Here is a 13,706-nt window from a genome sequence, read left to right on the forward strand (position 1 = left end):
ATGAGCAAACCTGATGAAAAATACTTTGCAAATATGACAGGCCAGTGCATTGTACTAGGACACCTTAGGGCTTTCCTATATGTATATCCTATATTTCCTATATGATATTTGTATTGCTTATGTATATGAAAATAAAAATGTATTTAAAAAATCGGAATATATACAGTTGTGCTCAAAAGTTTACATACCCCTGCAGAATTTTTGCTTTCTTGCCCTTTTTTTTTAAATGAATATGAATGATAACACCAAAACTTTTTCTCCACTCATGGTTAGTGGTTGGGTGAAGCCATTTATTATCAAACTACTGTGTTTTCTCTTTTTAAGTCATGACAACCCAAAACATCCAAACTACCTTGATCAAAAGTTTACATACCCCTTTTCTTAATACTGTGTATTGCCCCCTCTAACATCAATGACAGCTTGAAGTCTTTTGTGGTAGTTGTGGATGAGGTTTTTTATTTTCTCAGAGGGTAAAGATGCCCATGCTTCTTGGCAAAAATCCTCCAGTTCCTGTAAATTCCTTGGCTGTCTAGCATGAACAGCGCGCTTGAGATCTCCCCAGAGTGGCTCAATGATATTGAGGTCAGCAGACTGAGATGGCCACTCCAGAACCTTCACTTTGTTCTGATGTAGCCAATGACAGGTTGATTTGGCTTTGTGTTTTGGATCATTGTTATGTTGGAACGTCCAAGTATGTCCCATACGAAGCTTCTTGGCTGATGAGTGCAAATTTGCTTCCAGTATTTGGTGATAACGTGTTGCATTCATCTTTCCTTCAACTTTGACCAAGTTTCCTGTGCCTTTGTAGCTCACACATCACCAAACCAGCAGCGATCCACCTCCGTACTTTACAGTAGGAATGGTGCTCCTTTCATCATAGGCCTTGTTGACCTCTCTCCAAATGTAACATTTATGGTTGTGGCCAAAAAGTAAAATGTTGGTCTCATCACTCCAAATTACCTTGTTCCAGAAGTTTTGAGGCTTGACTGTGCTGTTTAGCGTATTGTAGGCGAGATACTTTGTGGCATTTTCACAGTAATGGCTTTCTTCTGGTGACTCGACCATGCAGACCATTTTTCTTCAAGTGCCTCCTTATTGTGCATCAGCCACACCACTAGTTTTCAGAGAGTCCTGTATTTTAGCTGATGTTGTTTGTGGGTTTTCTTTGCATCCCAATTTTCCTGGCAGTTGTGGACGAGATTTTTGTTGGTCTACCTGACCATGGTTTTGTTTTCACAGACACCTGATTTTCCATTTGTTAATCACAGTTTGAATGCTGCTGACTGGCATTATCAATTCCGTGGATATATTTTTGTATCCCTTCCCTGTTTTATACAGTTTAACTACCTTTTCTCATAGATCCATTGACAATTCTTTTGCTTTCCCCATGACTCACAATCCAGAAACATCAGTGGCTGGATGAAAGATGCAAGTGTCTGTCTGGATTCCAGAAACTCACTCAGCTTTTATACACACACACTGATTACAAGACAACAGGTCACAGGTGAGGATATTACCTTTAGTAGCCATTCAAACCCATTTGTGTCAACGTCTGTGCATGTTATCAGGCCAAAATAACCAGGGTATGTGAACTTTTGATCAGGGTCATTTGGATGTTTTGGGTTGTCATTATGATTTAAAAAGAGAAAACACAGCAGTTTGACAATAAATGGCTTCACCCAACCACTAACCATGAGTGGAGAAAAAGTTTTGGTGTTATTATTCATATTCTCTGAAAAAAGGCCAAGAAAGCAAAAATTCTGCAGGGGTATGTAAACTTTTGAGCACGACTGTATATCTATTCCATTCTAACCTGTCAAGCTGTGATTTTACTGTATGCGGCACTTGAATTGCCGGCTTTTCAAAGGACACCGATGCGTAAAAATCGTCCAGGGTATGTAAACTTTTGAGCACAACTGTACAGTGAAATGTAAAAGTTTGGGTACCCCTTGTCAATATTACTGTTATTGTGAACAGTTAAGCAAGTTGAAGATATGAGCTCTAAAAAGTTAAAGATGACACATTTTCTTTTATATTTTAAAAATTACATAAAAGAAAAGGGACTGATGCAAAAGTTTTGGGCACCTTGCATGGCTAGTACCTAGTAGCAAGTCCTTTTGAAAGTATCACAGCTTGTAAACGCTTTTTGTAGCCAGACAAGTGTCTTTCAATTCTTGTGTGAGGGATTTTCATCCATTCTTCCGTAGTGACCTGGTACAGGTTATGACTGACCCTTTTAATACCCCTGGACCGTGAGTAATCCTGTACATTCTAGCTTACATTCTAGCTACCCTTTTACTGTTATTAAGACATGTACTTTCATTTGACCATGTATTTTTCCAGGTATTTTCTCATTTGTTGTGTTCCATCACCATCTGCTGGTGAAATATACACAATGTAAAGTTTTGACATGAGAACTGAGGTTTCAAGAGGAGGGGCTATTCTAGTTTCTGCCTCATCTAGACCAGGAGAGCTGGGAAAACCCCAGTCTGAAACAAGCTGTCTCTGGGCGCAGGCTCCCTCTCTCCAAGACCCTCTGGTAGGCCTGATAAGCTTAGAAATTACCCCAGGACTTCCAGGTTGCTGAAATACTCTTGCTATGTAAAATCTTCTGCATAAAGCTACAAAAGACTCTGAATCTCTTAATAACAACTTTCAAGCATTACATCTAAAGGAGCAGGTTCTTAAAGCTCCGAAGACTCAAGTCCATGTCAAAATCTAACTCTGTACTGTATTTGCTGTGGTTTAACCCTGTGAGCTATGAAGCATTTACTCCGTATCAGTTTCCTGTCCCTGCGAAAGTAAATGCAACTGTTATCCCCGAGACCTGTGTCTGTGGTCATTATCGTGGACACCGTGTGGGGGGTGGATAGCAGTGAATGGAAAACCCCCATTACAAGGGCTTTGCACTTCTTTGCATCAAGAATTTGTTGAAATTTCATTGAATCTATTCTTCCCTCTACCTGTGAAATGTTCCCTGTGCCAATGGCTGCAACACATCCTCAAAGCATGGTTGATCCACCCCCAAGCTTAATGTTTTTCAAGATGTTCTTTTCCTGAAATTCTGTGCCCTTTTCTCTCCACACATACCGTTCATCAATGTGGCCAAAGAGTTCAATTTTAACCTCATCGGTCCACAGAACTTGTTTCCAAATACATCAGGCTTGCTTAGACATTCTTTTGCATACTTCTGATGATGAATTTTATGGTGAGGGTGTAGGAGAGTTTTTTCTCGTGATGACTCTTCCATGAAGACCATATTTGTGTAGTTGTCTCTGAACAGAACAATGTACCACAACTTCAGAATCTCCTAAATCTTTATGAAGATCTTTTGCAGTCAAGTGGGGGTTCATATTAGACTCTCTAAAAATCCTATGCGCAGCTCTCACTGAAATTTTGCTTGGTCTTCCAGACCTTATTTTGACCACTTCAATTTTTAGAGTGCTAGGCAGCTGAACTCATGGCTGCTATTTTTTTGCACATGGTTAGGTTTTTATAAAGCTGAGAAATTTGCATCACCTGGCCTTTTCTAACAATGATGGTGAAAAAGGCATAACCCTGGCAGGCTAATTAAGGTCTGAAACCTTGGTCAAAGTTATCTGAGCACACAAATCGCCAAGGGTGCCAACATTTTGCATAGGCCCATTTCTAAAATGTAAAAGATGAAAATATATTGTAATGCTGTGGTAGCACAGTATGCAGTGAAGAGGCAAAGTTCAAACACAAAAGTCTCTTTAATGTGTTACTTCACACATAAAGGTGCATAGCATTTTATAGTACATGTCATCAAAGTTCAATACACACGGCTGCATCTCATCTCAGTGCCCGTTTCATAGCACTACACATCATATGGCTTTTAGATTGCAGTCCATAAACACGCCGGACCTCTCCTTATCCAGTATCCGTGGGGCGACCGCACGCCATATTACAGTCTCCAAACACAGCTTCACATTTTGCAGACACTACATACGCCAGTCCTCCTCTGACTAGTTCCCGTGGGTGTCCTGCACCGCCGTATCACAGACTCTTTACTCACACAGCCGTACACAGCCCAGGATATCCTCCACATAGTAGCCGGGCACCATATCCACCTGTTTGCAATCTTTACACATGCCAGTCCTCTTTTGGGCACAGGCATCCACCTCCGGTACATCTCCGGGCACAGGACAGACCACATCCAACTCTTTCGGGCATAGGACATCTACCTCCGGCACCTTCGGGAACAGGACTGTCCACATCAGAGAACAGTTACCATGGATGACTTGCATCGCTGTGTATGCTGTGGGTGCCAGGCTATTCAGATGCCATATCTGCTGGCTCCGCTGGCCTGTGCTGCTTCACACACAGCCAGCGCTTTGCAGGCCTCTGCTCTGCACAACAGCACAAACCTGACTGACTGACGTGGCACCTGATACCTGACACCCATACCCCTTACTGCAGGGTTTTTAATAATAATAATAATAATAATAATAATCTTTATTTTTATATAGCGCTAACATATTACGCAGTGCTTTACAGTTTGCACACATTATCATCGCTGTCCCCGATGGGGCTCACAATCTAAATTCCCTATCAGTATGTCTTTAGAATGTGGGAGGAAACCGGAGTGCCCGGAGGAAACCCACGCAAACACGGGGAGAACATACAAACTCTTTGCAGATGTTGTCCAAGGTGGGATTAGAACCCAGGACTCCAGCGCTGCAAGGCTGCTGTGCTAACCAAAAAACCTGTGGCTTTCAGCCACATGGAAAACCCAGACCAGAAATCCGTGACTGCCATGCACACCTATGGACTTCATCCATCTCCATGCACAACCTGGGGAGAACATATAGCAACCCCTACCTGTGACACGAGTCATTGCCTCACAATATATTCAGTTGTGTGAAAAAGTGTTTTCCGCCTTCCTGATTTCCTATTCTTTTGCATGTTTGTCAGACTTTAACCCCTTTTCAATCAATATGGCCATGTGAGGCCTTGTTTTTTGCGGGACGAATTTTACTTTTGAAGAACACCATTGGTTTTAACATATCGTTTACTGGAAAATGGGAAAAATATTCCAAGTGCAGTGAAATTTCAAAAAAAGTGCAATCCCACAGTCGATTTTTTGTTTTGCTTTTTAACTATGTACATTAAATGCTAAAACTGACCTGCCATAATGATTCTCTAGCTCATTACGAGTTCATAGACACCAAACATGTCTAGGTTCATTTTTATCTAAGTGGTGAAAAAAATTCCAAACTTTGTTAAAAAAAATTACGACATTTTCTGATACCCGCAGCATCTCCTTTTTTTGGTGATATCGGGTTGAGTGAGGGCTTATTTTTTGCATGCCAAGCTGAAATTTTTAATGATAACATTTTGGCGCAGATACAATCTTTTGATCGTCCGTTATTGCATTTTAAGGCACTTTTGTGTCGACCAAAAAAAAGGTAATTCTGTCGTTTTGACTTTTTTCTTGCTACGCCGTTTAGCGATCAGGTTAATCCTTTTTTCTTATTGATAGATCGGGCGATTCTGAACTTGGCAATACAAAATATGTGTATGTTTTATTTTTTATTGTTTTATTTTGAATGGGGCGAAAAGGGGGTGATTTGGATGTTTATTTTTTTTATATTTTTAAAAACTTTTTTTTTTTTTACTTTTTGCATGCTTCAATAGTCTTCATGGGAGACTAGAAGCTGTCATAAGCAGATCGGCTTTGCTACATACAGGCGATGATCAGATTGCCTGTATGTAGCAGCATTACTCACTTGTTATGAGCGCCGACCACCGGGCGGCACTCATAGCAATCCGGCAGTGACAACAATAGAAGTCTGCAGGAGACTTCTGGCTGTCATGACAACCCATCGGTGACCCGCGATCACGTGACGGAGGTCACCGATGGGCGGATTTCCAGCGCACTTCCCAGAAGCGCATGGTAAATGCCGCTGTCAGAGTTTGACAGCGACATTTAATGGTTTAACAGCCGCTGGGGGATCCCGATTCCTCCCGCGGCTGTTAGTGGCATATGTCAACTGTTTAAAACAGCTGACATGTGCCGGAAAAGATGTGGGCTCACCACCAGAGCCCACATCAAAGAGCGAGTGTCCGACATCGGCGTAGTATTACGCCCGATGTCGGAAAGGGGTTAATGTTTCAGATCACCAAATAAATGTAAATATTAGACAAAGATAACACAAGTAAACCCAAAATGCAGTTTTTAAATGACAGTCTTTATTATTAAGGGAAAAAGAAATCCATGCCTACAGGGCACTGTGTGAAAAAGTGATTGCATCCCCACCTTAAAACTCAAATTAAATGTGATCTACCACATCTTTGGGAAGCTAATTTCAAATTCCATAGCCACACGCAGGATTAATTACTGCCACACCTGTTCTCAATCAATAAATCACTTAAATAGGACCGGCCTGACAAAGTAAAGTAGAAATCCATGCCGCGAGCTACAGAAATTCTGGAACAATTGAGAAACAAAGTAATTTAGAGCTATGTGTGTGGAAAAGGTTATAAAGCCATTTCTCAAGCTTTGTGACTCCAGCGAACCACAGTGAGAGCCAATAATCACAAATAGCAAAAACATGGAACAATGGTGAACCTTCCCAGGAATGATCAGATGAACAAAATTACCTCAAGAGCACAGCGATTATTTATCCAAAAGGTCACAAAATACCCCACAACAACATCCAAAGAACTGCAGGCCTCACTTGCTTCAGTTAAAGTCAGTGTTCATGACTACACCATAGGAAAGAGACTGGGCACAAATAGCCTGCATGGCAGAGTTCCAAGACAAAGACCACTGCTGAGCAATAAGAACATAAAGACTGATCTCAGTTTTGCCAGAGAACATCTTGATGATCCCCAAGACTTTTGGGAGAATACTTTGTGGACTGACGAGACAAAAGTTGAAATTTTTGGAAGGTGTATGAACCATTACAGCTGGTGTAGAAGTAACACATCATTTCAGAAAAGGAACATCATACTGACAGTAAATTATGGTGGTGGTAGTGTGATGGTCTGGGGCTGTTTTGCTGCTTTAGGACCTGGAAGACTTGCTGTGGTAAATGGATCAATCATTTCTGCTGTCTACCAAAAAATCCTGAAGGATAATGTGCGACCATCTGTTCGTGACCTCAAGCTGAAGCGCACTTCCGTTATACAGCAGAACAATGCTCCAAAACACACCAGCAAGTCAACCTCTGAATGGCTTAAGAAAAACAAAATTAAGACTTTAGAGTAGCATAGTCAAAGTCCTAACCTTAATCCGATTGAGATGCTCTGTCATGGATTTAAAAAGGCAGTTCTTGCTCGGAAACCTTCCAATGTGGCTGAATTACAACAATTTTTCCAGAACATTGTAAATGATTCATCGTCAGTTATCGCAAACACTTGATTACAGTTGTTGCTGCTAAGGGGCAATCACTTTTTCACACAGGGCCAGTAGGTTTGGATCTCTTTTTCCCTTAATAATAAAGATCTTCATGTAGAAACTGCATTTTGTCTCTACTTGTGTTATCTTTGTCTAATATTTAAATTTGTTTGGTTATCTGAAACATTTAAGTGTAATAACATTCAAAAGAATAGCAAATCAGGAAGGGGCAAACACTTTTTCACACAACTGTATATATATTTGCCTAAAATGCAAAGGAAATTATCTTTAACTTTTAGAGATCACTAGCTGAAGAGCCCGGCGTTGCCTGGGCATAGTAAATATCTGTGGTTAGTTATAGCACCTCACTTCTCTTATTTTCCCATCACGCCTCTCATTTTCCCCCTCACATCTTTCATTTTCTCCCTCACATCTCTCATTTTCTCCCTCACACACCTCTCATTCCCCCTTCACTCCTCTCATTCCCCCCTAATACTTGTCATTTCGACCTCACATCTGTCATTTTCCAATCACTCCACTATTTTCCCTCACTCCTCTCATTTTGCACTCATACCTTTTCATTTTCACCTCACATCTCTCATTTTCACCTTACACTTCTCATTTTCCCCTCAGTATATACATGTTTGTCATCTCCCTTATATATAGTATACACCTGTATGTCATCTCCTGTATATAGTATATACCTGTATGTCATCTCCCCTGTATATAGTATATACCTTTATGTCATCTCCCCTGTAAATAGTATATACCTGCTGTATGTCATCTCCTCCTGTATATTGTATATACCTATGTGTCATCTCCTGTATATAGTATATACCTGTATGTCATCTCTTCTGCATAAAGTATATACCTGTATGTCATCTCCTCCTATATATAGTATATACCTGTATGTCATCTCCTGTATATAGTATATACCCGTATGTCATCTCCCCTGTATATAGTATATACCTGCTGTATGTCATCTCCTCCTCTATATACCTATGTGTCATCTCCTCTTTTATATAGTATATACCTGTATGTCATCTCCTCCTGTATATAGTATATACGTGTGTCATCTCCTCCTGTATATAGTATATACCTGTATGTCATCTCCTATTTAAAGTATATACCTGTATGTCATCTCTTATATATAGTATATACCTGTATGTTATCTCCTCCTGTATATAGTATATACCTGTAAGTCATCTCCTCCTGTAAATAGTATATACCTGTGTGTCATCTCCCCTGTATATAGTATATACCTGTGTGTCATCTGCTCCTGTATATAGTATATACCTGTATGTCATCTCCTCCTGTATATAGTATATGCCTGTGTGTCATCTCCTATATATAGTATATACCTGTATGCCATCTCCTCCTGTATATAGTATATACCTGTGTGTCATCTCCTCCTGTATAAAGTATATGCCTGTGTGTCATCTGCTCCTATATATAGTATATAACTGTATGTCATCTCCTCCTGTATATAGTATATGCCTGTGTGTCTTCTCCTCCTGTATATAGTATATACCTGAAAGTCATCTCCTCCTGTTTATAGTATATACCTGTGTGTCATCTCCTCCTGTATATAGTATATATGTGTGTGTCCTCTCCTCCTGTATTAGACCTTGTTCACACGTTATTTGGTCAGTATTTTTACCTCAGTATTTGAAAACTAAATTGGCAGCCTGACAAATCCCCAGCCAACAGGAAGCCCTCCCCCCTGGCAGTATATATTAGCTCACACATGCACATAATAGACAGGTCATGTGACTGACAGCTGCCGTATTTCCTATATGGTACATTTGTTGCTCTTGTAGTTTGTCTGCTTATTAATCAGATTTTTATTTTTGAAGGATAATACCAGACTTGTGTGTGTTTTAGGGTGAGTTTCATGTGTCAAGTTGTGTGTGTTGAGTTGCGTGTGGCGACATGCATGTAGCGACTTTTGTGAGATGAGTTTTGTGTGGCGACATGCGTGTAGCAACTTTTTGTGTGTCGAGTTGCACGTGACAGGTTAGTGTAGCAAGTTGTGTGCAGCAAGTTTTGCGAATGGCGAGTTTTGTGCGTGGCGAGTTTTATGTGTGGTGCGTTTTGAGTATGTTCAACTTTTGTGTGAGGTAACTTTTGCATGTGTTGCAACTTTTGTGCATGTGGCAATTTTTCCGCGTGTGCAAGTTTTGCGTGTGGCGAGTTTTCCATGAGGTGAGTTTTGCACGTGTGGCGAGTTTTCCATGAGGTGAGTTTTGCGTGAGCCTAGTTTTGTATGTGGCGAGTTTTGCGCATGGCTAGTTTTGAGCTGTGACTTTTGTGTTTCGACTTTTATGTGGCGAGGTTGGTGTATGTGTGGTGAAATGTGTGCTGAGGGTGATATATGTGTTCAAGCACGTGGTAGTGTGTGGCGCATTTTGTGTGTGTTCATATCCCCGTGTGCGGGGAGTATCGTCGGGGCCCCACCTTAGTAACTGTATGGTATATACTCTTTGGCGCCATCGCTCTCATTCTTTATGTCCCCCTTGTTCACATCTGGCAGCTGTCAATTTGCCTCCAACACTTTTCCTTTCACTTTTTCCCCATTATGTAGATAGGGGCAAAATTGTTTGGTGAATTGGAAAGCGCGGGGTTAAAATTTCACCTCACAACATAGCCTATGACGCTCTAGGGGTCCAGACGTGTGACTGCAAAATTTTGTGGCTGTAGCTGCGACGGTGCATATGCCAATCCTGGACATACACACACACACCTACAGTGGGGCAAAAAAGTATTTAGTCAGTCAGCAATAGTGCAAGTTCCACCACTTAAAAAGATGAGAGGCGTCTGTAATTTACATCATAGGTAGACCTCAACTATGGGAGACAAACTGAGAAATAAAAATCCAGAAAATCACATTGTCTGTTTTTTTATCATTTTATTTGCATATTATGGTGGAAAATAAGTATTTGGTCAGAAACAAACAATCAAGATTTCTGGCTCTCACAGACCTGTAACTTCTTCTTTAAGAGTCTCCTCTTTCCTCCACTCATTACCTGTAGTAATGGCACCTGTTTAAACTTGTTATCAGTATAAAAAGACACCTGTGCACACCCTCAAACAGTCTGACTCCAAACTCCACTATGGTGAAGACCAAAGAGCTGTCAAAGGACACCAGAAACAAAATTGTAGCCCTGCACCAGGCTGGGAAGACTGAATCTGCAATAGCCAACCAGCTTGGAGTGAAGAAATCAACAGTGGGAGCAATAATTAGAAAATGGAAGACATTCAAGACCACTGATAATCTCCCTCGATCTGGGGCTCCACGCAAAATCCCACCCCGTGGGGTCAGAATGATCACAAGAACGGTGAGCAAAAATCCCAGAACCACGCGGGGGGACCTAGTGAATGAACTGCAGAGAGCTGGGACCAATGTAACAAGGCCTACCATAAGTACACACTACGCCACCATGGACTCAGATCCTGCAGTGCCAGACGTGTCCCACTGCTTAAGCCAGTACATGTCCGGGCCCGTCTGAAGTTTGCTAGAGAGCATTTGGATGATCCAGAGGAGTTTTGGGAGAATGTCCTATGGTCTGATGAAACCAAACTGGAATTTGTTGTGAATTTGGATTCTGGGCTCCCCCGGTGGCCGCTTGTGGAATTGGACTTGTCATCCTCTTTCCTGTTTCACCTGGTTCCATCAGTAGTGGGTGTCGCTATTTAAGCTCATTTCTCTGGTGGTTTCTTGCCGGTCAACAATGTTATCTGATGCCTCTCAGTGCTTGTTCCTGCTTCTGACAACTACTAGATAAGTTGGACTTTTGTCCATGTTTCGTTTTGCCTATTTGTTCCAGTTCACAGCTGAAGTTTTGTTACTGTGTCTGGAAAGCTCTCGTTGATCAGGGATTGCTACTCTGGCGTTATGAGTTAATGCCAGAGTTTAAGGTAATCTCTGGATGGTGTTTTGTTAGTGTTTTTCTGCTGACCATGAAAGTATACTATCTGTCTTCTGCTATCTAGTAAGTGGACCTCAAATTTGCTAAGACTATTTTCCTGCTGCGTTTGTTGTTTCATCTGAACTCACCGTCATTATATGTGGGGGGCTACTGTCTTCTTTGGAATATTTCTCTAGAGGTGAGCCAGGTCTTATATTTCCCTCTGCTAGCTATTTAGGTCTTAGGCCAGAGCTGGGCATCTAGCAATAAATAGGAAATGCTACCTGGCTATTTCTAGTTGCGCGGCAGGCTTAGTTCATGGTCAGTATAGTTCCATCTTCCGAGAGCTTGTCCCTCTATAGGCTTGCTATGATCTCTGCCTGCAGAGATCATGACAGTTTGACCGGCCTATAAAGTGTTAAAGACCCAGGTTGAGAAAGGAGAGTTATAAGAAGTCTGCTGGAATTTTTTTTTTTTTTTTTTTTCCCTCCAGTTTGCCTTGCTGCAGTCTTTTTTCTCTCTCTCCTCCTAATCTCTGTATGGCTCTGTGTGCACCTGACAATAATGGATCTTCAGAGTGTAACTGCGGGTTTGAATAATCTCATCACGAAAGTACAAAATTTACAAGATTTTGTGGTACATGCTCCAGTATCTGAGCCGAGAATTCCTTTGCCGGAGTTCTTCACAGGGAATAGAGCTAGCTTCCAGAATTTCCGAAATAATTGTAAGCTTTATTTGTCCCTGAAGTCTCGTTCAGCTGGAGACCCTGCTCAGCAGGTTAGGATTGTGATTTCCTTGCTCAGGGGTGACCCTCAAGATTGGGCCTTCTCATTGCCAGCAGGGGATCCTGCGTTGCGCGATGTGGATGCGTTTTTTCTGGCCTTGGGCTTGCTTTATGAGGAACCTCATTTGGAACTTCAGGCAGAAAAAACTTTGATGGCACTATCTCAGGGGCAAGACGAAGCTGAGGTTTACTGCCAAAAATTCCGTAAATGGTCTGTGCTTACTCAGTGGAATGAGTGCGCCTTGGCGGCAACTTTCAGAGAAGGTCTCTCTGATGCCGTTAAGGACGTTATGGTGGGGTTCCCTGTGCCTGCAGGTCTGAATGAGTCCATGACAATGGCTATTCAGATTGATAGGCGTCTGCGGGAGCGCAAACCGGTGCACCATCTGGCGGTGTCTATGGAAAAGACGCCAGAAAGTATGCAGTGTGATAGAATTCTGTCCAGGAGCGAGCGACAGAATTTTAGACGGAAGAATGGATTGTGCTTCTATTGTGGGGATTCTACTCATGTTATATCAGCATGCTCTAGGCGTACAAAGAAGCTTGATAAGTCTGTTTCCATTGGCACCATTCAGTCTAAGTTTATTTTGTCTGTAACCCTGATTTGCTCTTTGTCATCCATTGCCACGGACGCCTATGTTGACTCTGGCGCCGCTCTGAGTCTTATGGATTGGTCCTTTGCCAATCGTTGTGGTTTTGATTTAGAGCCTTTGGAGACTCTTATTCCTCTGAAGGGGATTGACTCCACCCCATTGGCTAATAATAAACCACAATACTGGACACAAGTAACCATGCGTATCAATCCGGATCACCAGGAGATTATTCGTTTCCTGGTGCTGTATAATTTACATGACGATTTGGTACTGGGATTGCCATGGTTGCAGTCTCACAATCCAGTCTTGGACTGGAGAGCAATGTCTGTGTTGAGCTGGGGATGTAAGGGTATTCATGGGGACTTACCTTTGGTTTCTATTTCGTCGTCCATTCCCTCTGAAGTCCCTGAGTTCCTCTCTGATTATCAAGACGTCTTTGACGAACCCAAGCTTGGGTCGTTACCTCCGCACCGTGAGTGCGATTGTGCCATAGATTTGATACCGGGTTGCAAATATCCAAAGGGTCGTTTGTTTAATCTGTCTGTGCCGGAACATGCTGCTATGCGGGAATATATAAAGGAGTCTTTGGAAAAGGGACATATTCGTCCATCTTCTTCTCCCTTGGGGGCTGGGTTTTTCTTTGTCTCAAAAAAGGACGGCTCTTTGAGACCATGTATTGATTATCGGCTTCTGAATAAGATCACTGTTAAGTACCAATACCCATTGCCATTGCTTACTGATTTGTTTGCTCGTATAGAGGGTGCTAAGTGGTTCTCTAAAATTGATCTTCGTGGGGCGTATAATTTGGTGCGGATCAGGCAGGGGGATGAGTGGAAGACCGCATTTAATACGCCCGAGGGCCACTTTGAGTATTTGGTCATGCCTTTTGGTCTTTCTAATGCCCCTTCAGTTTTCCAGTCTTTTATGCATGATATTTTCCGCGATTTTCTGGATAAATTTATGATAATATATCTGGATGATATTCTGATTTTTTCTGATGACTGGGACTCTCATGTCCAGCAGGTCAGGAGAGTTTTTCAGGTTCTGCGGTCTAATTC

The 13,706-nt window shown here is 41.9% G+C and overlaps 1 protein-coding gene across 1 annotated transcript in view; it reads left to right on the top strand.

Moving 5' to 3' along the window:
* Positions 1-13,706, top strand: part of GGT5 (gamma-glutamyltransferase 5) — a 143,708-nt gene that overhangs the window by 87,302 nt on the left and 42,700 nt on the right. The window lies entirely within an intron of this gene.

This window comes from Ranitomeya variabilis, chromosome 1, assembly GCF_051348905.1.
Source record: "Ranitomeya variabilis isolate aRanVar5 chromosome 1, aRanVar5.hap1, whole genome shotgun sequence".
NCBI lineage: Eukaryota > Metazoa > Chordata > Amphibia > Anura > Dendrobatidae > Ranitomeya > Ranitomeya variabilis.